This window comes from Palaemon carinicauda, chromosome 19, assembly GCF_036898095.1.
Source record: "Palaemon carinicauda isolate YSFRI2023 chromosome 19, ASM3689809v2, whole genome shotgun sequence".
Lineage (NCBI taxonomy): Eukaryota > Metazoa > Arthropoda > Malacostraca > Decapoda > Palaemonidae > Palaemon > Palaemon carinicauda.
This window is the reverse complement of record NC_090743.1, coordinates 42,048,073-42,055,572: the sequence shown is the minus strand read 5'-3', so window position 1 is coordinate 42,055,572 and position 7,500 is coordinate 42,048,073. Positions and strand designations below refer to the sequence as shown.

The following is a 7,500-nucleotide window of genomic DNA, read 5'->3' as shown; positions in this document are numbered from 1 at the left end:
GTAGATGATGATTAATGGAGAAGTGTATTTGACGGCTCAAGATAGAGACGACTGGCGAAATCTAACCGAGGCCCTTTGTGTCAATAGGGGTAGGAGGAGATGAGGATGTTGATGATGTATTTGTCTGAATGTGTGTGTGTGTGTGTGTGTGTGTGTGTGTGTGAATGTGTGTTTTTCTGGTGTTTGGAGAGGGTCATGTTAGGTTGTGCTGGCCCATCATATGTTTCTGTTTATTTTCGTTAAGGTAACGATGGTGATAATTATTTATATACTTGGAATAAATCTTTGATGTAATAGTATGTTTTAGTAGATATTTGAAATTCCACCAGTTCATTAAAAAGTCAATTATATTATTTTATATTAGTCATATATTTGTAAAAGTTTGTGTAATCCCATTATCAGCAAAGCTGTACAAATCAGGGTCACCCCTACTATTGGTTTGCTGTGAGCAATCAGACTAAATTCTCCCGCCATCACCAATCCGCGGTGACCAGCGTGGTGATGAAAATGGCCAAACCAAATACATGACTAAGGTTATGGCTGAGGCCTTTCTCCTGCAGTGGACTAGAAACGGCTGCAATTTTTGTTGTTGTTCATTATTTTCGTATATAGATTTTGGTTCGTATTTGTATTTGTTAAATAGTTCTAGTGATTTTTTTTCGACATTTTATTCGACATTGAACATTTAATTATATCTTGGTTTTTTGATAAATTTGAATAGTATACATATTTGGTAACGTCTCTGCCTAGTGATCGCCAGACTGGGGTTCGAGTCCCTCTCGAACTTGTTATTTCCCTTTGGTCGCTGCAACCTCACCATCTTTGTGACCTAAGGATGGCGGGTTTGGCAGAGCCTCTAGGTCTACCTGCTGAGTCATCAGCAGCTATTGCCTGGCCTTCATTGGTCTTAGCTTGGGTGGAGAGGGTCTTTGGCGCTGATCATATATATATATATATATATATATGTATGTATGTATGTATATATATATATATATATATATATATTTATATTTATATTTATATATATGGTCAGTCTCTAAGGCATTGTCCTGCTTGATAGGGCAATGTCACTATCCCTTGCCTCTGCCATTCATGAGTGACCTATAAACCTTTAATAACTATTGTGAAGAAACAATGGTAAGGTGATGCTTATTACACCAATGATGAAAAACGATAATAGAAGGTTTCAAAGCATCCATTAAAGTCTGAACTAATCCTTATATATCTTACAAAAAAATATAATTTCTACCTACATTGTCACTGCTTACAAAGATCATCAAAACAAGAAAAGATACAAATAAAGCAAAAAGACAAATCAAGCTTGTATATGTTACAAAGAAACAACAGCCTTCCTGCTTGTAATCTCTCTGCTTGTAAATACAATAAATAACAAGAAAAAAGAAACAAATAAAAAAAATAAGACATCAAGATTGTATATCTTACAAAGAAACAATAACTTATCTGCTCACATTCTCACTGCTTATAAAGACAATAAAAAAGAGACACAAATGTAGAAAATAAAAGATAAATCAAGCTTGTACATTTTACAAAGAAACAATAACTTTTCTGCTCACATTTTCACAGCTTAAAAAGACTATAAATAACAAGAGAAAAGACACAAATCAAGAAAACGCCACAAATCAAGAAAACCCCATCGGCAAATTCGTATGAAAGACAAAGCACTTTGAAGAGAGAGAGAGAGAGAGAGAGAGAGAGAGAGAGAGACTCACGTTACCTGATATTTGAGCATTCAATTGAGCTGAGCAGAGAGAGAGAGAGAGAGAGAGAGGAGAGAGAGAGAGAGAAGCATTTGATGTGGGATTATCAGGGGGGAAAGGGCAAAGTGTTAATCAAACGCATTGGAATTATCGGGTTGGAATGGACGCTCCTGCTAAATATGACCTTAATGTCGGGAGGTTAAAGGTCAAAGCAAAGTAGTAAACAAACATCCGTCAGGGAAAACAAAAACAAGCAATATATATATATATATATATATATAAATATATATATATATATATATATAACATATAATTTATATATATATATACATATATATATATATATAAATTGTTCTTTACCTTAAGGAAAGCCCTTGTATGCAGAAATTGCGCATTATGTATGAAGGGTTCCGATGTGCTGCTGATAGTTTTATGTGTGCGTATATGAGGCAAATAATGTGGGCACACCCCAGTTAATATATATATATATATATATATATAAATATATATATACACACATATATATATATATATATACACATATATATACACACACATATATATATATATATATATACACACAGTTACATATCTCTAAAACTTAAATATACAAATCTTCTCAAAATAAACTCAAGAAAAACAGCTGCATCTGTTTAAGCATCTTAAAAGTAATCCCGCCACCAATCTTGTCAGCATTGACAAACGAATAAGAGACAGATAAAAGGAAGAAGGGAATCGAACGTTTAAGAATAAAGGAAATAAACTAAAGAAAGAAGACTTGTGGTAGTCAGGGGACAGAAGATTATCGCCGTAGTTGATTTTGTGTATATCACTGGCCGGTTGACCACCCACCGAGAGAGACGTTGGATTGCTCTGTGCAAGGGATGTGGAGAGAGAGAGAGAGAGAGAGAGAGAGAGAGAGAGAGAGATACTCATTTTATTTTGAGAGTTGGTTGAAAAAGATTAATGTTCTATTTGGGAAAGATTAGCCAGAATTTTTTTTTTTTTTTTTTTTTTTTTGAGAGAGAGAGAGAGAGAGAGAGAGAGAGAGAGAGAGAAATATTCATATTATTTTGAGAGTTGAAAAATATTTATGTTCTATTTGGGAAGTGTTAGGTAGAACATTGTTTTTTGAGAGAGAGAGAGAGAGAGAGAGAGAGAGAGAGAGAGAGATAATCGTGACAAAAGAAAAACAAGTATGTACGATCCAAGAGACCTCCAATAATACTGAAATACTCAGAGACGCACATAAAGAAGAGAAGAAGAAGAAGAAGAAGAAGAAGAAGAAGAAGAAGAAGAAGAAGAAGAATTAACCAAAATGGATGACTCGAAACAGAAGACAGAGATTGACGACGTAGAAAGGTTGAATTGGCCAAGAGGTGCACTGATAGATGGAATCACTGGCTGGAAGGATAATAAGTTATGTGTCAGAGGACTGAGGTGGATATGGGAGAATGGACTCGAAAAGAAGAGAGAAGAAATACGAGCCAGAGTTGCTAGTGTGAAGTAGTAACTAATATATTTTAATTGATATACTTAAGCTGGGACTGTTGAATGAACCAAAATCCAGCTAATTTCTTTATTGTGACTATGGAATGATCAAAATCAGATTATTTTCTTTAATTGTGACTATGAAATGATCCAAAATCCAGCAAATTTTCTTTACTATTGACTATGAACTGAATAAAAATCCGTCTTATTTTTCTTTACTTGTGACTTTGAACTGAGCCAAAATCCAATTTATTTTATTCATTTGTGACTATGAGTAGACCAAAATCTAGCTAATATTCTTTAGATGTGACTATGAAATGAACTAAATCCAGTTTATTTCATTTATTTGTGATTATGAACTGAATGAAAATCCATCGTATTTTTCTTTACTTATGACTATGAACTGAATAAAAATTCAGTTGATTTTATTTATTTGTGACTATGAACTGAACCAAAATCCAACTCAGTGACTTCAATCAATTTGTTTTACTTTCACAAAAAAATATTTATTCGTTTATCTATTAGTTTTTGTTATTTGGTGATATTCCAGACTTATCTTTATTGATTCCGTGTACGGAATATGGAGGAGAGAGAGAGAGAGAGAGAGAGAGAGAGAGAGAGAATCTTACAAGAATGACGTTTACAAGAGAACTGTAATTTCTCCAAGTCTTGATAACACATGTCTGGAGAGAGAGAGAGAGAGAGAGAGAGAGAGAGAGAGAGAGAAGAAAATATTGTACAATCTACCTTTTCTTTTCTCCGTTCTATATCAATGATTTTGAAGCCTTTTTTAGTTGATAATATAAACCAGTAATTATTTATTATTATTATTATTATTATTATTATTATTATTATTATTATCATTATTATTATTATTATTATTATTATTATTATTATTATTATTATTATTATTATTATTATTATTATTATTATTATTATCCTACAGTCTTGTGCTTCCACTTCACTCTCTTTCTAATGCAAGGGTTCCTAGCCTTTTTGTTCTGTATCCATTGGACATTGTTATAAATTCCTGTGTACCCTTGAAATTGAGAATTCTGAAGAAGAGAAACAATGAAATTAATATTGTTTTATAATTATGTTGCTCAATTTAAATGCAGATTACATCATATATTGCTCAGTATTGGCTATTTTCCCAGATGCTGTATACCCACTGAAGATAAAAATATACCAATGTGGGTACATCTATCCCAGGTTGGAACCCCTGTTCTTAGGCAATAGAAACCAGTATTTATGAAAAACTGACTGCACCTACTAACTCCATATAAAAATCAAAGATACAGGAAGAACCCAACGGGTCAGATAAGAATAGAAATTGAAAGACAACCTAAATTGACCCACAGTAAGCAGAGGTTTGCATCTCGGCAAAAGTTTGGAAACCCTGTTCTTAGGCAATAGAAACCAGTATTATGAAAAACTGACTGCACCTACTATTCCATATAAAAATCAAAGATACAGGAAGAACCCAACGGGTCAGATAAGAATAGAAATTGAAACACAACCCGAATTGACCTCCAGTAAGGAGAGGTTTGCATCTCGGTAAAATTTAGCTCCACGCAATCTGCTTCTGCCGTATCGAATCCTTGTTGAAGTCCAAACGTGTAGTTATCTCCCTCGTAGCAGCATCCAGGTCTATCATTATAACACCAAATATATACGCAGTGCATAAAGCAATACCATTCAAATATTGTAATAAAAGTTATTAATGAAATTATAGAGAATAAACACCACGACTTCTGTTCGGATGTAAGTACTTGAATTTTTTTTTTTTTTTTTTTTTTTTTGAGTATTCAATCAGACTCAGAACATTGAAAATCGGTGCGATTTCATCTTCTGGCTTCGCCCCATAAGTATTATTAACACCAGCAACTGTCTTTTATGGCTCCGAAGAGACACCTTCTCACACGAGCCGTGAAGAATGAGGGTGTGTATTAGAAGCTGATGCATTTGCCTAACCACATCTTTCGAAAACAACCATCACCATCAGAAGTTGAATTATTATTATTTTTTTTTGATCATTCGTTCCCATAAGATTAAATCGAGACGATTAGACATTATGAAGGCATGAATATTACCCGAAGCTTCTTGCGAAGACAAATGGCGCGGGAGGCTCCCCGTAGATATATATATTTAGGAATGAGAAAATGAGAGGAACTATACAGTGATAAGGAGTTGATTTAGGGGAGAGAGGGGGAGGGTAGGGAGAGGTTGTAATGACATGATTACGAGTGTCCCGTTTCTAAATGGTTGTTTTTAAGCAATTGCTTCCCCTTATCGCTGTACGGGTTTGCGGCGCTATAGATCCTATCACGGTCGAAATGGTTGTTGATGGTAACAATATGCTAAGAGAATAGATATGGCTTCTTCAGCATCTGTTACATTAGCTAAACAGATTGCCTCCTCCTTACCTCTCCCCCCAAAAAAATTATCCTTCATAATTCAAGCAGAACAAGACGATATATAAAAAGGAAGTCATGGATGAATATGTTCCTAGCAAAAAAGAAAAAAAAAGAAAAAAGAAAAAAAAAAAGGAGGAAAATATGTCCTATTTAAACCTAATGCTTAGTTATATCGACGCCTTTCAAGATGTACAAACCACACCCAAACATCGACTACATAATGTGCTACTGTCTTATTCTTTAACATGTCTCTGATTAGCATTACTGATGGCGTCTTGAGTTTTTGTCTGCAGAACCAGTAAGTCAGCGGTTCGTTCTGGCTACACAAGAGTGAATCCTTTAAGGTTTCAAGGCCGCTCGTGAATGGCAGAGGCAAGGACAGTGGCATTGCCCTAGCAAGCAGGACAATGCCCTAGAGACTGACCATATATTATATGATCAGCGCCGAAGCCCACTCTCCACCCAAGCTAGGACCAGGGAGGGCCAGACAATGGCTGCTGATGACTCAGCAGATGGATCTATAGGCTCCCCCAAACCCTCCAACCTTAGTTCAAAAGTATGGTAAGGTTACAAACACTAAAGGAACTAACGAGTCTGAGCACGACTCGAACCCCCGTCTGGTAAACAACAGACAGAGATGTTACCAATCAGGGCACAACACAGTTCTCGTCTTATTGTTTATTTTCCATAGTTTTCTTTGGGTCTTGGCAAGTGAAAGACACCAGATTTTCATTCCATGAAGGTTTTTATTTAAGAATATATCAATTTGAGATAAAGAATGTTTTAGAGTATTTTAAGCACCAAATCTTATTGTTGTTAATTGGAGTTTTGGAGAATTTCAATTCCCATTATCTTAATCTTGCTAATAGGGACTTCATGGAGGTCCCCAAAGCCGTATCCTATAAGTAATGAGTTTTGAAGAATTCCAGTCCAAATATCATACTTATCTAACAAGGAGTATACAGATATCCCCAAAAAGCCATGTTCTCTTCTTATGAATAAAAATTTTTGAAGAATATCAGTGTCCATATCATATCTTATTATCAAAGAGCTTATAGGTGTCTCCAAAACCATATGCTATTCTTATCAATTAGTTCCAGGGTTTCTTCAATTCCGGCATCCAAATTCTTTTCTTTTGATAAGGAATTTAATTATTAACAAGGAGTCTGAAGGAGGGTTGGGTGTTGGGGGCAGGTCCCAGGCCGAAGCATCTCTTATACCAGGAAAACGCTTTGGAGATATACAGATAAAGACCCGGACACTTATTAGTTCTCCTGTAGGCGCCCCGTAGGTCGGTAGCCAGAAGACGTCGTCTGGGACCACAGTGAAATGAAATGGCAATACAAAAAAAGCAAATGAATGTGGCAGTCTTACACGGTCTCTCTCTCTCTCTCTCTCTCTCTCTCTCTCTCTCTCTCCTACAAACTATTCATATCATGTCCCTGGAATGGATTTTGCCTTGTTGTGTTCAGTGAATTAAGGAAGGAATTGCAAAAGATAATGAAAGGTTTTAATAAAGAAAGAAGAAATGTAGGACTGAAAATGAATATGAGTATAACTATTCCATCTCTCTCTCTCTCTCTCTCTCTCTCTCTCTCTCTCTCTACAAACTATTCATACCATGCCCCTGGAATGGATTTTGCCTTGTTGTGTTCAGTGAATTAAGGAAGGAATTGCAAAAGATAATGAAAGGTTTTAATAGAGAAAGCAGAAATGTAGACTGAAAATGAATATGAGTATACCTAATCCATCTCTCTCTCTCTCTCTCTCTCTCTCTCTCTCTCTCTCTCCTACAAACTATTCATATCATGTCCCTGGAATGGATTTTGCCTTGTTGTGTTCAGTGAATTAAGGAAGGAATTGCAAAAGATAAT

At 35.3% G+C, this 7,500-nt stretch overlaps 1 long non-coding RNA gene across 1 annotated transcript in view; it reads left to right on the top strand.

Moving 5' to 3' along the window:
• LOC137658224 (uncharacterized) overlaps positions 1-7,500 on the top strand; it is a 69,870-nt gene that overhangs the window by 37,189 nt on the left and 25,181 nt on the right. The gene's annotated exons all lie outside the window — the stretch shown is intronic.